The 18054-nt window shown below is 44.3% G+C and overlaps 1 pseudogene across 1 annotated transcript in view; it reads left to right on the top strand.

Annotated features, from left to right (window-relative positions):
- Positions 1-18054, top strand: part of LOC144603231 (class I histocompatibility antigen, F10 alpha chain-like) — a 1654937-nt pseudogene that overhangs the window by 215500 nt on the left and 1421383 nt on the right. The window lies entirely within an intron of this gene.

Below are 18054 nucleotides of genomic sequence, written 5' to 3'. Positions count from 1 at the left end.
AACTGGAATTTAGAAGGATGAGAGGGGATCTTTTATAAACATATAAGATTATTAAGGGATTGGACACGTTAGATGTGGGGGAGTCCAGAACCAGGGGTCACAGTTTAAGAATAAGGCGTAGACCATTTAGAACGGAGATGAGGAAAACCTTTTCAATCCAGAGAGTTGTGAATCTGTGGAACTCCCTGCCACAGACGGCAGTGGAGGCCAATTCTCTGGATGCTTTCATGAGAGAGTTAGATAGATCTCTTAAAGATCTCATAACTCAATTTGGTTCATTTTCAGGTTATAGAATTAACTGGTACAAAAGTGAAATTATGCCAATAATGGAGCATAATCCGGCCATACTTCAACAATTTCCTTTTAAAATTGCCTATGAAAAGTTTAAATATCTTGGAATTTACGTGACTAGGAAATATACTTCTTTATTTAAATTAAATTTTACTCCTTTACTCACTAAATTACATAGAAATATCCAATTTTGGAAAACACTTCCTATATCATTAGTTGGTCGTAGTAATGCTATAAAGATGATCTTTCTCCCACAGCTACTATACTTATTTCAAGCAATTCTGATCTATCTTCCAAAAAAGTTTTTTTTAAAAATTGATTCAATTGTTACTGATTTTATTTGGGACTACAAGACTCATAGAATAAATAAAAGACATCTATGTAAGTCTAAAACTAATGGAGGAATTGCCTTACCTAACTTCTTATTTTATTATTGGGCGATTAATATTAAAAATATAACCTGCTGGTTGGATGATTCTGATCAACAACCGGATTGGTTAAAGATGGAGAAAGAGGATTGTTTACCATTTGATATTGGTGCGATCCTCTTAGCTCCAATAAATTTAAATAAAAAAACATATGGAGGTAATCCCATTATACACAGTGTTATCCGTACCTGGAAACAATTAAATCTTACGTTAAAATTGAGTAAATTATCTGTTTTCCTTCCTATTGCGAATAACCCTTCTTTTAAAGCATCTGTCTTAGATAGAGGATTTGCTCAATGGAAAAGTTATGGAATTAAAAGGGTGGGAGATCTTTATCATAAGGGAACTTTTCTTTCTTTTCAGGATTTACAGCAGAAGTACGGATTACATGTTAATAATTATTTTAGATATTTACAACTTAGAGATTATGTAAAATTACACATGCAAGAATATAAGTTTAGAGGTCCAGAAACATTTGATGTATGCCTGAATCGACATTATAATTCAAATAAATTAATATCCTTTATTTATAATACTCTCCTTGACACTGACATTCCGTCATCAGAATCATATAGACGAGCCTGGGAGGACGAATTGAATCAACTCATAATGCAAGATATATGGGATGAAAGTTTACAACATATACACCAATGTTCATTAAATACTAGACATTCCTTAATACAATTTAAAATAATACATAGATTACATTATTCGAAGACGAAATTAAATAGGATTTTTCCTAGTATCTCTCCTATTTGTGATAAATGTCAATTTCAAGAAGCTAATTTAACTCATATTTTCGTAACTTGTATAAAAATGCAAAACTTCTGGTTGGAGATTTTAAAAATAGTTTCTAAAGTTATTAACAAGCAATTGGATATGGATCCAAAATTAACTATATTAGGATTATCAGAACATACTACAAACTTTACAACTAGTCAGGTACATTTTCTTGATTACAGTCTAATAACTGCGAAAAAATTAATACTTAAATTTTGGAAAAAAACAATAACCCCCACAATTAAAATGTGGACTACGGAAATGACAGAGACCCTGCATTTAAAAAAAATAAGATTTGCCTTAATTGACAAACCTGAGATATTTTTAAAAATATGGTCTCCATTTATTGAATTTTTAGAAAAGTAAATGGGTTTGGCACAGGACTAAAATAAAAATTTAAAATTAAAAGTTGAAACTTGAGTTAGGGGTTGGATGTACAACTGTGGTTATTGTCTCCCGGATCTACTCCCTTTAATTTTTATAGTTATATCTTTTTTTAAATCCTCTTATTCTCTCTTCCCAATAGTTTATAGTTTTTTTTTCTTTTTTTCTTTTTTTTTCCCCTTTCTTCTTTATTTTTTTATTTTCTCTCTTTAAAATTTTAAAAATTGAATGAAGCTATGTAAGAACTCTGTAACAAATGTGTCTTTTATTTCTATTTGTACATATGCTTTTCAAAAAAATTTAAAAAAAAAGAAAAAAAAAGATCTCTTAAAGACAGCGGAATCAAGGGATATGGGGAGAAGGCAGGAACGGAGTGCTGATTGTGGATGATCAGCCATGATCACATTGAATGGCGGTGATGGCTCGAAGGCCCGAATGGCCTAGTCCTGCATCTATTGTCTACTGTCTATTGTCTAAACACAGGCAGGTGGGAATAATGTAGTTGGGACATGTTGGCAGGTGTGGGTAAGTTCGGCCGAAGGACCTGTATCACTCTACGACTCTATGACTCTCTAGTCCTCAGCGTGCTCGTGTTCCATGTACCTTTATTTCCTCCATACCGATGTGCCTATCTCATGTACTGCACTGTTCTATGTTCTATGCTCCTGGAAGGCTGGGACGCGCTGCCGAGGGTGGTGGTGGAAGCACATTCGATGGTGGTCATCATTACAAATATCACAAACAGCAGAGGTCCCAGCTCCGTTCGCTGCGGTACTACACTTGTCACAGAGTTCCAGCCAGAAAATCTACATTCCAACATAGCCCTCCGCCTCTTCACAATAAGACGGTACCGAATCCATACGACCAGGTCATCTTGAATCCTGTACACCTTAATCGCCTGAATCAAAGCGGTGCTGACTAACCTTCATTAGCCCATTCTCGTTCAAATAAGAGTAATTCCTGTCTCGAAGAAATCCCTCCAATAGCTTCCTTGCCATTGATGAGAAGCTCAACGGATAATAGTTCCCTTGGTTTTCACTAGGGATTTCGTCCGCACCACCATTCTCGATCATAAACTGCCTTAACATATTTGTATTAACTACACTTGCTATCCTCCAAGCCCTTCTCCTGGGTGAATACAGATGCAAAGTACTGCTTTACTTCCTCAACTACATTATCCGATTCGACGCATAAATCCTTCCTTGATCTTTAAATGTCCCCACCTTCCCCCCGCCATTCTTAGTTCTAACGGACGTGTAAGAAATCATGGGACGTTCCTTAATCTGCCTGGCGAGACATTTCATGCCCCTTCCGGCCGTTCTAATTGTCCGCTTGAGTCTCCGACTCGCTTTATATTCCTGCAAAGCCGCGTCTAATCCCTCCTTCTTAAACCTGGCAATCTTCCTTCGTGAGCTTTTACAACACCATTCGTCATCCACTGACCCATTAAATTGCCATCGTTATCTCTCATCCTCAGTGGGAAATGCTGATCCTGCACTTTGATCACAAGGCGTGTTGATTTCGACATATAATCTAAGGAACAATGCCTCAATGAAGTACTTTCCCCCAACATCCAGACCTGTCCCTATTCAAAACACTTTCGCACTTTCCCCGCACATCTTCTTTAACGTTTAAACTTAGCCACTACTCACCCAAGAACGGATTACCTGTCACGTGATTCGAAAATATCTAAGGTAGGTTTACAGACACAGTGATTTTAATACAATGCAATTTTTTCTCTCAAAATATCGATGTCGATGCAAAGATTAATCAATTTTAATCGTTCTATTTCACTAGAGAGTACATTTAAACCGAGAAATATAACACACAGGATCGTAGGTTAATGTTGCAGCTCCCGGTTGTGGAGAACCGTTAGCGACGCAGAGCAGCGTGGAGCAGGACGCAACGGCCGTGTTATCCGGACACCCACAGTAAATGCACCAACAATGAATTTCGGATGGGTACAAATTCCAGAGATCAAAAGAGAGAAAGTGTGAAAGAAGGAGCTAAGGATACAGGAGGCGTAAAAATATGGAGCCAGAGGAAGAAATATAGATGGAAAGGTGCAGGAAGGGACTGCGGATGGCGGTTTACATAGAAGTTGGACACAAAATGCTGGAGAAACTCAGCGGGAAAGGCAGCGTCTCTGGAGAGAAGAGATGGGTGACGTTTCGGGTCGAGACCCTTCTTCAGACAAAAACGTCAGGGGAGAGGGACACACAGAGATAAGGAGGTGTAAGGGGTGAGAGTGAGACATCAAAGGGGATGGAGTTCAAGGAAAATGTAGAATAGATCATTGTTAGCTAGGAGAAGGTGACAACAAAGTAAACAGGGATTATGTAATCGAGGACAGTCCGACTCGTAGGTAAAACGGGAAGGGGGAGGGATGGAGAGGGCACACGCTGGAGGATGGGGGTGAATGCGCGTTCACGTAGTAAACAACAAAGAGAGGGGGAAGCATGTAGGTTGATACTGAAGTTGTGGATCATATGGATTTGGGGCAAAAAGGATGTGCCGGATATTGATGTTAGAAGAACAAATACGTCACGCATGAACTCGCCTTGAACAGGTGTTGCGAGCGCGCTACATGGGAAATATATCGGGGCTAGCAAGTTACAATAATTTGAACATTGGGATAACATTTTATTCCACGAAGAGTCCTGCCCAACATGCCCGCTCTGGATGGAACCAAATGCAGCGAATCATCATGTGAGATAATAGATTGATGGGCTGCGTCATATCCCACCTCCAGTTCTAGGCAACTGGCGCGCCAGTGTCATGAGTTTAACAATAATACTCGTTAAATGTGTAAATGCGTTCTTCACCTCCTGTCTAAATTTCCTCTGTGTAATCCCGTAGATACACGTGTTGGCGCAGGAGCTGACGTGTGTGAGCAAGATCCCAACGTCATAGGCGATGTAAGATGGGCTTGAGTGATCCCCGCCCACGAAGTTCACAGTGACCCGAGTGCAGATGAAAGTTACAGCGATCGTTGTCCAAAGCAGTATGAAGGCGCCGGACACGGTGAGCAGTAAAACGATGGACTTCCGCCGATTCTCCGCCTCCGTGTCCTTGCTATCCACTGCCTTCAGGCGACGACGGACTCTGTTGGCCGCTATGATGTTCCTGACCGTCAGTCCGTTGAACAATAGGATTATAAGGAAGGGTAGCAAGGGGTTAGAGATGGTACACATCCACGTAAAAACCAACCACCAATCGGACATGAAGTAGGCGCGTTTGGGTCGGCACCCCCATTTCACACTATCCACGGTGAAGCGTGGCTGGTACATAAAGTTAAAGGGGATGTACTTCAAGCAGCTCAGCGCGCACAAGGACACAATGACCGTGACGGCCGTCCGATCCGTACAATAGGTGAGTCTCAGCTTCGGGCAGCAAATGCTGACAAAACGGTCAAAGGTGAAGGACATGGTTAACCAGACGGAATAGTCCAGAGTAACGACCCGCAGGTATAGATTGGAAGGACAAATTGCGCTGAGGAAGAGGAAGGAGTTGGGGGTATAGTACATGTAGATTCTCCGAATTAACACGTGAACGATGAGAACGAGGAGGTTGGAGATTGCCATCGCCACCATGTACCGGGTGATTCCTTTCGAGAGCCCGCACTTACCCCGGTAGAGGATCGCAGCCGTCAGCACGTTCGCTGGGGGAAGAGCAAAGTACAGTGAAATTAATATTTAAATGGAACCACCGATGTAATGGAACTAAAGTTACGATTGAATGTTGCGTAGCGCGACAGCCCTCAGTGAAGCGAATCACAAGAACCATTGAAAGAGCTGACGTATGTGAGCAAGACCCCAACGAGGCTCTTTCAATGCTCCATTCTTCAGAAACTCATCATATTAATTATCACAACATCATGTGCTCTTTAAACTCGAGTTTGCGTTTTCATTCCTCCTTTAAAAACACCGCATTAAATCCCCATGATGTCCACGCTTTGGACATCTGTCCACATATCTCCTATTCCCTCCATTTATGGCCGCTGACGCCGATGCACTGCGTCGGAAGTTGCAATTTCTGTGTTGATCGCACATCAGATTACTGTAAAGTGCCGGAGAGGATGAAACAGGCTGTCAGAGTACTCACGGTCTGTCAGAAGGAAGCATTAAACAATCTCATCACAGCTTACCAGGGATACCAAACGCAGCCAGGATCGGATAGCTAATTTCATGGACGTATATAATTGGGGCCCGTTCCATCTGATTGTCCCAGTGAAGTTCAGGAACAAAATGGAGCGATAGCGCAGTTCGGATGTTCTTTAATACACCCACCAACTCCCCAGTGGGGACGGGAGAATGACGCAACCCCAATATTAGTCACACTCTCTTGAACAAACATGTTTCTTTCCGCGCGCGCGCGTGTTTGGGTGTGTGTGTATATGTGTGTGTGTGTGTATTTGTGTGTTTGCGCGCGCCCGCGTGTGTATGTGTGTGTATGAGTGAGCGAGTGTGCGTGTGCTTTTGTGTGTGTGTAGATTCGTGTATATGTATGATTGTGCGGTGTTGTGCGCGCGTGCGTGAGTATTTGTGAATGTGTGGGTATATGTTTGTGTGTGCGTGTGTGTAGATTCGTATATGTGTGTGGTTGTGCGTTCATCAATTCATGAATTAGTAAGTAATGGAAGTAAGTTCCATTATATAAGGGGCAAGAGTGTTATAAAAACAAGCCTGAAGGCTTTGTGTCTCAATGCAAGGAGTATTCGGAATAAGGTGGATGAATTAAATGTGGAGATAGTTGTTAATGATTATGATGTAGTTGGGATTACGGAGACGTGGCTCCAGGGTGACCAGGGCTGGGAGCTCAACATCCAGGGATATTCTATATTCAGGCGGGATAGACAGAAAGGAAAAGGAGGTGGGGTAGCGTTGCTGGTTAGACAGGAGATTAACGCAATGGAAAGGAAGGACATTAGCTCGGAGGATGTGGAATCGATATGGGTAGAGCTGCGAAACACTAAGGGGCAGAAAACGCTCGTCGGAGTTGTGTACAGGCTACCTAACAGTAGTAGTAGAGTTGGGGATGGCATCAAACAGGAAATTAGAAATGCGTGCACTAAAGGTGCGGCAGTTATAATGGGTGACTTCAATCTACATATAGATTGGGTGAATCAAACTGGCAGGGGTGCTGAGGAAGAGGATTTCTTGGAATGTTTGAGAGATGGTTTTGTAAACCAACATGTCGAGGAACCAACGAGAGAACAGGCCATTCTAGACTGGGTATTGAGTAATGAGGAAGGGTTAGTTAGCAGTCTTGTTGTGCGAGGCCCCTTGGGCAAGAGTGATCATAATATGGTAGAGTTCTTCATTAGGATGGAGAGTGACAAAGTCGACACAGAAACAAGTGTTCTGAACTTAAAGAAAGTTAACTTTGAGGGTATGAGGCGTGAATTGTCCAAGATAGACTGGCGATTGATGCAGAAAGGGTTGACGGTGGACATGCAATGGAAGGCATTTAAAGGTCGCATGGATGAACTACAACAAGTGTTCATCCCAGTTTGGCAAAAGAACAAACCAGGAAAGGTAGTGCATCCGTGGCTAACAAGGGAAATCAAGGATAGTATTAAAACAAAAGATGAAGCATACAGATTAGCCAGAAAAAGTAGCATACCAGAGGACTGGGAGAAATTCAGAGTCCAGCAGTGGAGGACAAAGGGCTTAATTAGGAAAGGGAAAATAGATTATGAGGGGAAAACTGGCAAGGAACATAAAAACTGACTGCAAAAGCTTTTATAGATATGTCAAGAGAAAAAGATTAGTTAAGACAAATGTAGGTCCCTTGCAGTTGGAAACAGGTGAATTGATCATAGGGAACAAGGAGATGGCAGACCAATTGAACAAATACTTTGGTTCTGTCTTCACTAAGGAAGACATAAACCGTCTGCCGGAAATAGCGGGAGACCGGGGGTCTAATGAGATGGAGGAACTGAGGGAAATCCAGGTTAGTCGGGAAGTGGTGTTAGGTAAATTAAATGGATTAAAGGCAGATAAATCCCCAGGGCCAGATAGGCTGCATCCCAGAGTGCTTAAGGAAGTAGCCTCAGAAATACTGGATGCATTAGTGATAATTTTTCAAAACTCTTTAGATTCTGGAGTAGTTCCTGAGGACTGGAGGGTAGCTAATGTAACCCCACTTTTTAAAAAGGGAGGGAGAGAGAAAACGGGGAATTATAGACCAGTTAGCCTAACATCGGTAGTGGGGAAAATGCTAGAGTCAGTTATTAAAGATGTGATAGCGTCACATTTGGAAAGTGGTTAAATCAACGGACAAAGCCAGCATGGATTTACCAAAGGCAAATCATGTCTGACGAATCTTATAGAATTTTTCGAAGATGTAACTAGTAGAGTGGATAAGGGAGAACCAGTCGATGTGTTATATCTGGACTTTCAGAAGGCCTTCGACAAGGTCCCACATAGGAGATTGGTGTACAAACTAAAGGCACACGGTATTCAGGGTTCAGTGTTGAGGCGGATAGAAAATTGGTTGGCGGACAGGAAGCAAAGAGTAGGAATAAACGGGTCCTTTTCGGAATGGCAGGCAGTGACTAGTGGGGTACCGCAAGGCTCAGTGCTGGGACCCCAGTTATTTACAGTGGATATTAATGATTTGGACGAGGGAATTGAATGCAACATCTATAAGTTTGCGGATGACACGAAGCTGGGTGGCCGGTTTAGCTGCGAGGAGGATGCTAGGAGGCTGCAGAGTGACTTGGATAGATTAGGCGAGTGGGCAAATGCATGGCAGATGCAATATAATGTGGATAAATGTGAGGTTATCCACTTTGGCGGCAAGAACAGGAAAGCAGAGTATTACATGAATGGTGACCGATTGGGAGAAGGGGAGATGCAACGGGACCTGGGTGTCATGGTGCACCAGTCATTGAAAGTAAGCATGCAGGTGCAGCAAGCAGTGAAGAAAGCGAATGGTATGTTGGCATTCATAGCAAGAGGATTTGAGTTTAGGAGCAGGGAGGTTCTGCTGCAGTTGTACAGGGCCTTGGTGAGACCGCACCTGGAGTATTGTGTGCGTCTCCTAACCCGAGGAAAGACGTTCTTGCCTTAGAGGGAGTACGGAGAAGGTTCACCAGATTGATCCCTGGGATGGCGGGACTTTCATATGAGGAAAGACTGGATAGACTGGGCTTGTACTCGCTGGAATTTAGAAGACTGAGGGGGGATCTTATAGAAACATATAAAATTCTTAAGGGGTTGGAGAGGCTAGATGCGGGAAGGTTGTTCCCGATGTTGGGGGAGTCCAGAACCAGGGGTCACGGATTAAGGATAAGGGGGAAGTCTTTTAGGACCGAGATGAGAAAACATTTCTTCACACAGAGAATGGTGAGTCTGTGGAATTCTCTGCCACAGAAGGTAGTTGAGGCCAGTTCATTGGCTACATTTAAGAGGGAGTTAGATGTGGCCTTTTTGCTAAAGGGATCAGGGGGTATGGAGAGAAGGCAGGTACAGGCTACTGAGCTGGATGATCAGCCATGATCATATTGAATGGCGGTGCAGGTTCGAAGGCCCGAATGGCCTACTCCTGCACCTATTTTCTATGTTGCTATGTTTCTAAGGCTGGAAGCGAGCAATGAAGTGGACAGAGCTACACGCAGTCCACGCAGTCAGCTACACGCAGTAAAGGGAAATATAGACACAAAGAACTGCAGAAGCTGGATATTTGAGCTAAACGCCAAATGTTTCATTAATACATCGGTTAGGAAGAATCTGCGAAGGATGTGGGTAGGCGAAGTTTCTCGTCCCTTTTCTGTCAGGTTCAGCATATTATCCGCCAATCCACCCAGTTCCTATTGAAGAATAACCTCGCAGGTCGGTAAAGTGAAATATTTTGTGGATCTTCCGCTCTCCGATCCACCTGCCTTAAACTTCAATAATCCGCGAATATGAACACCAAAACCGCTCTCAATGTCCACTACATCTTGTTCGCTACATCTTGGCTCGATGCGGGTGTAGTTCTGATCTCCCAACCTACCCATTGGGATGTCTGCAATTTGTTAAATCTTCACTTTCTCTCCAGATGTAACATCCTTGAACCCTGGTTGTCTTTCCCTTTGCACTACCTGTTGCATTTGTCTATGGTTTGGTTGTTCTCATGAATGGCACGACTTAACTGCAGAGCCCGCGAACGAACTATCTGGTGACAATAATAAACCGACGCCGATACCAACCTCTCTGCCAGGACTGTGTGCTGTACTGCAACATGACTATTGTTGTCGAGCAATCTCTGCAATGAAGGTCAATGCGCCTACAACAGGGAAACTCGTCAAAAATGCCCCTCTGAGTGGAAATGTCAAAGGCTAGAGGACACAGCTTCAATGTGTGCGAGTGGTAAATGGAGGCGTGCGGGGACATTTACACAGCGCACGTTGAATCGCTGGAACGCTGTCAAAAGTGGTGGGAGCGCCTAAGATGACAATGACATTTAAAAGGCTTCTGGATAAGCACATGTATGTGCTGGGAATGGAGTAGAATGGATTGTTTATAGACAAAATAGATTGGCTTATCTTGACATGGTTGACAGGTATTTTCGTCCGAAAACCATGTTACTGTCGCGTAGTGCTCTACATTCTATATTTAGCAGTTTTAAAACACTGAAACCGAACCACTAACTGTTCTTCTGACATTGCAGTCCATTTGCAATTGCCCACCCGCCGGTCATAAAAGCAATTGGGGTAGAATTGGCCACACGGCCGTTCAAACCTATCCTGTCATTGAATTTGCTCATTCCTGATCTACTCCGGCCATGTATCTCATTATATACCAATTCCCAATTGCTCTCAATGCCTTGATCGTTACCAAGCTTCACCTTAAATATCACTGACGGGCGATGCCCCCTCTTCCCGCACCTGTAACTGAACAGGATAAAGGGAGAACCGAGGGTTTCCCGTTAACGATACGATACGATACGAAGGAACGTTGTTCATCCCCGGAGGAAACTTGATCTGCCAACAGTTATAATACACAACAAGGTACACGAAAAACTTGAAATGAAAATGTAATTAAACATGAAGAGAAAAGAAAAAGACAAACGATTTTTGGCTGGCTGCCGTGTTATAAACAATAGACAATAGACAATAGGTGCAAGAGTAGGTCAATCGGCCCTTCGAGCCAGCACCACATTTAATGTGATCATTCTCAATCAGTACCCCGTTCCTGCCTTTTCCCCATACCCCCTGACTCCGCTATCCTTAAGAGCTCTATCTAGCTCTCTCTTGAATGCATTCAGAGAATTGGCCTCCACTGCCTTCTGAGGCGCAGAATTCCACAGATTTGCAACTCTATGACTGAATTTTTTTTCCTCATCTCAGTTCTAAATGGCCTACCCCTTATTCTTAAACTGTGGCCCCTTGTTCTGGACTCCCACAACATTGGGAACATGTTTCCTTCCTCTAACGTTTCCAACCCCTTAATAGTCTTATATATTTCGATATGATCCCCTCTCATCCTTCTAAATTCCAATGTATACAAGCCTAGTCGCTCGAGTCTTTCAACATATGACAGTCCAGCCATTTCGGGAATTAACGTAGTAAACCTACGCTGCACGCCCTCAATACCAAGAATATCCTTCCTCAAATGTTGTGACCAAAACTGCACACAGTACTTCAGGTGCGGTCTCACTACGGCCCTGTACAACTGCAGAAGGACCTCTTTGCTCCGATACTCAACTCCTCTCGTTATGAAGGCCAACATTCCAATGGCTTTCTTCACTGCCTGCTGTACCTGCATGCTTCCTTTCAGTGACTGATGCACTAGGACACCCAGATCTCGTGTTAACAGCGCTTTCACGGGAACGACCGACCAAACAAACAAACAACCAAACAACCAAACTACCAAACAAACAAACAGACAAACAAACAAACAAAAGCAGGCTTATCCCCTGGGAAGAGGATTCTAAAACTAGAGTCCCGCCCCCCTTCCCCACAAAGCGTCCCCCTTTTTTCTCCCACCCTCCCTCACGGCGGTACACCCAACGCCGGATCCTTCAATGTTCTTCACGGCGGTCCTCCCACGCCGACCCCTCCATTGTTCTTCACGGCGACCCCCACCACGGCGGTCCCCTCCCCCCCCCGCCCCTCACGCTCATCGACGGCTGATCACGGGTCGATCCCGAGGCCCCACCGTCGCCGAGGCTGCCGCTGCCGCTGCCGCTGCCGCTGAGGCTCCCGTTGCCGCCGAGGCTCACGCTGCCGCAGATGCCCCACCGCCGCCTAGTTCTCGTCTCACGGATAGAGGGCGCCTTGAATGGAGACACAAGTTACTGCAGATGCCGGAACGTTCAACAAAACACCAACTGATGGCAGAACTCAACGGGGCAGGCCGCATCTGTGAAGTGAATGGTCAGGTGACGATTCGGGTCGGCGCCCTTCTCCAGACAGCGTATTTCACGGTTCTGTGGACGTAGACACCCTTAATCGGCTAAGTTGGCAAACAGATCTTTTTTTAAATAATGTTTTTATTAACCGCTCTTCCTGTTGGCATTCGTTGCTTCGTATGATCCCGCCATCATAGCTGGTACCGGAAATTTAATTTCGCTTACTTCTGATGGAGGGTTATTATCCCGTCCTCTTCGGATCGTTCACCTTGTTGTGGTGAAGAGGCTTGCGTGCCCCTATAATTCAGAGAGCGATGCCGTCGGAAGCACTAGCTTCTGGTAGGGCCACCCATGGCGGTACGGTCGAGGATGAGGGTCCAGACAAAGAACGATCCAATCTACCAGACCTCAACGGCGGACCAGGCGGACGAAGTTATCTTGAACTCAACGAATGTGAAGGCGGATGAAGGCTGCAACAGGACTATCAGCTCCAATCGTCTTGGTTCCCTTCACATTGTAAATAGTGGATTGCTTTGTGAAGGACCGTGTGCTTCTTGGAGTCAACATCAAGTACTCGTTAAACACACATGCACAGGCGTCTTCGTTCTGTGCACAGCACGAAACTTCACTAAGGACTTTCGGCGATCGGGGAAAGGCGACAGGAGCAGGCTACGTGATGGCTGAAAGTTCCCAGTCAACAACGGGAAGCGGTGAATACTTGACTCAATCGCTCAACTTTGGACAGAAGCAGGAAAGTTGTTCGCCAGCAGTATTCATGTCTGAGCAGCCCTAATTAGGATCCACTCTGCTCACCCTGAACTGGGAAGGGGCTAGAAATGGTGCCATAAAAATAGTTTGCTTCGCCTCGTCCTGTCTGTAAACCCACGTTCAGAGGGATCACCATCATGCGGTCCAAAACCATCAAGAAGCGAAACTATGAAACATGGAACCTGGAACATACAAACTCTAATGGACAACCTAAACTCAGACTGACCAGAGAGAAGAACCACCTTTGTTGCTCGGGAACTCCACAAATTCAGCTTTGACATCGTTACTCTGAGTGAGACCTACAGAGCTGGAGAATGACAACTAAATGAAGAACAAGGTCAATACACGTTTTTTCTGGAAAGGTCTTGATCCTGAACAACCGAGGATCCACGGAGTGGGTTTTTCCATCGGAAACAGCCAACTTCAGAAGCTGACAGAGCAACTACTGGGGATCAATGAACGTCTTATGACTCTGCGAATCCAGCTCGTCAAGAACCAATACACCACCATGATCAGCGCCTAAGCTCCAACTCTGGACACTGAAGACGAAGTAAAGGAGAACTTCTCTGCCCTACCTGACGACGTCCTTTCCTCTGTTCCCAACGACGACAAGATCATTCTCTTAGGAGACTTCAACGCCAGAGTCGGAAAAGATCATAGGCTCTGGACCAGAACAATCGGCAAGGAAGGAGTTCGCAAGGTCAAGGCCGATGGAACATTCCTCCTCGCCAAATGTGCAAAACACAACCTGGTGCTTATAAACACCTTATTTCGCAAAAAAACAGGCACAGAGTTTCCTGGCAGCATCCACGTTTTAAACACTGGCACATCATTGACTACATCATCCTACGATCCCCTGACCGACAAGGTGTACTGAATAGTCTCATCTGGTCCAACGTGAGAATGAAGATTCGGCCCAAAAGGAAATATCAAAAGCAGAACACTATTAAGAAATTCAATGTTGGTGTCCTTCAAGACATCACCCAAGTACAGAAGTTTCAACAAAAACTTCAAGAACAACTGCCCCAACAAATCTCACCATCTGTCGAAGAACACTGGAATCTATGGAAGAACGCTATCATCGCCTCCTGCAAGGAAACAATTGGGTTCAAGTAAAGAAAACATCGGGATTGGTTCGACGATAATGACAAACAACTCCACCAACAAAATATAAAAATATTCATCACCTTACAAAATGACCAACAGTCGGCTACGTAAAGGAAGTGCTATCAGGAATGCAAGTCTGCAGTCCAGAAGAGCCGCGAAACCTGAAAAACCAGTGGTGCAGGGAAAAAGCTCAGGAAATCCAATAACGAGCAGACTCCAACGACACTCGAGTTCTTTTCAACGCAATTAAAGCCATTTTGGCCTATCCATTCACGGTCAAGCCCTAAAAGCAAAGATGGGTCCACCACCCTGGAGAGCAATGTAGACATCCATTCTAGATGGAGGAAACACTTTCAAGATCCTCTAAATCAGACCACCTCATATGACTAACAACATTCCAAAGCAGCCCGCTGACGACCCCCTAAGCAGAATACCATCACTTGAAGAAATCAAGGAAGCCATCAAAACTTTGAAAAACTACAAGGCAGCTGGACTGGACGGAATACGAGCCGAGGTCTACAAAATTGGATGTAAGCTGCTCCATTACCAACTGCATCAACCATCTACAAAAGGAAAGGCGATCTGTCTGACTGCGGAAACTATCGTGGAATTTCCCTGTTAGCAACAGCAGGCAAGGTCCTCGCCCGTATCATGAACAGCCGACTCAAGCCCACAGCTGAGAAGATCCTTCCGGAGACACAAGCCGGTTTTAGACCATCACGTGGAACAGCCAACATGATCTTCAGAATTCTTCAACGACAAGAAAAATGTCAACCTTTTGTACATGGCATTCATCGATCTCACTACAGCCTTCGACTTGGTATCAAGGAAACTCTTATTGGACGTGCTATCCACTTATGGATGTCCTGAAAAGTACATTTGCATCCCGAGACTTCTCCACGATGACATGCTTGCCACAGTCATGGCCAATAACAGCAAGCGTGAGCCATTTCAAGTCAGATCAGAAGTGAACCAGGGATGCACGATTACAGCAACACTGTTCACCATCTTCATTGCGACAACCATTCACATCATCAGAAACGAATCTCTTTGAAGAGATTCAAAGGCGCCTTAAAAGCCAGCATGGAGATGTCTGAAGAAGGGTCTCGACCCGAAACGTCACCCATTCCTTCTCTCCCGAGATGCTGCCTGACCTGCTGAGTTACTCCAGCATTTTGTGAATAAATACCTTCGATTTGTACCAGCATCTGCAGTTATTTTCTTATATTATATGGAGAGATGTGAAATCGACATCGACAATGGGGAAACCAATGCTAAGGACAGGAAACTCTGGCGAGCCATCATCCAAAAAGGAACAGCGACAACCAAAGTCCGATCTGACATCTGGAATTACCTGTCCTGAATGCCAAAGAACTTTCAACGTCAGGATTGGACTCACAAGCCACCTGATAGTTCACTAAAAACAACGGAACGTCGACCATCCTCGACCCTGATGGATAGCGACGACGACGACGATTAACGACTAATTCTTTTCCCATCATGTCTTCAACAATCCTTTTAGTATTTCCAATCGTTCTTTTTATTCATAATTTGCGCGTTTGAACTCAATCTATGGCACAGTGGTATAACTGATAGAGTAGCTTCCTCATAACACCGGAGGTCCGGGTTCGATCACAACCGCGGATGGTATCTGTGTATAGTTTGAATGTTCTCGGTGTGACCGCGTGGGTTTCCTCTGCTTTCAGGGTTTCTCCCATATCCAGATGACTTGAGGCATTGGAGGTTAATTGGTTTTTGTAGCTCGTGTGTATGGAATGCATGCGGAAGTAGGATAACATAGCACAAGTGTAAACGGTCGGCATGGACTCGGTGGGTCATGAGCCCGTTTCCATTCTGTATCCTTCAATAAATCAATCAATCTGTTACAGTCTATGTAAAGGAGAGAACTGCAGATGTTGGTTTACACCGAAGATAGACGCAAAATACTGGACTGACTCAGCGGGACAGGCAGCATCTCTGAGTAGAAGGAATGGGTGACGAAGGTATGAAGAAGAGCCTCGACCCGAATGTCACCCATTCCTTCTATCCAGAGATGCTGCAATGTAATATTATAACGATGTAACATTTCCGGCGCTGTTGTTATCTTTCCCTATTGTATTGGTTGATGGTTTGATTGTACTCATGATGGTATGACATAACCACCCACGCAAACATGTATCCCGTGGCGATAATAAACCACTGCTAAGCCCAATTTATCGGCTCGGACTGTGCGCCACATTGAAACATAACCATTGTCATCGAACAATATCATCAAATTTTCAATCCTCAATTCTCAATATGCAAATGAAAATCAATGCACATTGCAGTAAGGTAGACGGATGTCGACATTGTTGGGAAATTGGAAAAGATAGTGACTGATGTGTTCGTGGTTGAATCTGTCGGGACCAGCGACCACTGTTCTATGAGCTTTAAGATAACTATGGGTAACGACATGGCAGGCCCGCGATTTAAAATTCTGAATTGGGGCAAGCTCAATTGTGATGGAACTCGCAGACAGAAACTCACACAAGTTGATCCGATTAGGTTTTTACAAGCAAAGGAACGTCCAAATCGCGGGGTGTTTTAAAGGTGTGATGACTGGAGTTCAGGGCATGCATGTGCCTGTTAGACTGAAGGGATTGACAGATGAGCATAAGCATGAGTGATGAGAGAAATTGAGGCTCTGGTCAGGAAATAGAAGGAGGCACGGGACGGGTATAAGCAGCTGCCATCATATATATTCCTGAAGGAATTTGGGGAACTGACGAACAGACTTAATAAAAAAAGCAAAAGGACAAAAAGGGGGCAGGGGGTAACGTTAGCAGATAGTATCAGGCAACATCAAAAGAAAATGTGTGTACATTAAGGTAAAGTTGGTAACTAGAGAGAAAATGGGGGGGGGGCAAAAAAACAAACCAGAGATGGCAATGTCCTCATTGACTATTCACCCTCTGTTTTTACCGTGGAGAAAGACAGAACAACTGTAAATCTTGGGGACAATCAATGGCAGTGTCCTGAGGGCAGTCGATATTACAGTCGAGGAATTGCTAAGGCGTCTGAAGGTAGACATATCTCCTTGATTTGGTCATATATATCTGTGGACGCTGTCGGAAGCCAGAGATGAAATTACAGGCACCGTGTCTTAGTTATCTACGTCATAATTAAAGACGGACGAGTTGCCGGAAGACAGGTGGTTAATGTTTGTATCACAATTTAAGAAAGGCTGAAAGGAAAACCATGGGGACTATAGTCCAGTTAGCCTAACATCTGTGGTAGGCACGTACCTGGAGAGCATTCTGAGGGATAAGATCTGTATGCATTCAAATAGACAGGAGTGAGTCCTGTTGACTTTTGTGAAGATATAACCAAAAAATGTGACGAGGACGGAGTTGCAGACATTATATTTCTGGATTTCATCAAGGCTTTTGATGAAGTTCCGTGTCGTAGTCTACTTTGAAGCGTTATATCGCATGGACTCAAAGGAAACCCAGCCGACTGGATGGAATATTGGCCTCATGGAAAAGGAGACAGTGGGTGTTGCAGGAAAGTTGGTTAGCGGACTAGAGACCTGTGACAGTGGTGTGTCTCTGGGGTCAATGCTGGGCCCTTTGTTGTTTGTCTTAAAGATTTGGATGAAAATGTACAAGGTAGGATTAGTAAATGTGCGAATCCATACAAGTGGATTGTAATGTAGATAGCGAAGATGGTTATGAAAGATAACAGCGGGATCTTGCGCAGTTGGGCAAGTGAGCTGAGGAATAGTTAGTGGTGTTTAATGCATATATGAGTGAGGTGTTGCATTTTGAGAAGTGAAGCCCGGGCAGGGACTTTGCAATAAATGATATGGCTCTCGGGAGTGTTGTGGAGAAGAGCTATCTGGGAGTGCAGGTACTAGTTCCCAGAAAATGGCGCCACAGGTAGATAGTGGTCATCATCAATCAGGGCATTGAGCATA

This window comes from Rhinoraja longicauda, chromosome 19 (genome assembly GCF_053455715.1).
Source record: "Rhinoraja longicauda isolate Sanriku21f chromosome 19, sRhiLon1.1, whole genome shotgun sequence".
In the NCBI taxonomy this organism is placed as follows: Eukaryota; Metazoa; Chordata; class Chondrichthyes; order Rajiformes; family Arhynchobatidae; genus Rhinoraja; species Rhinoraja longicauda.
Note: the sequence above shows the minus strand (reverse complement) of the source record. Positions and strands in the feature narration are given on the sequence as shown.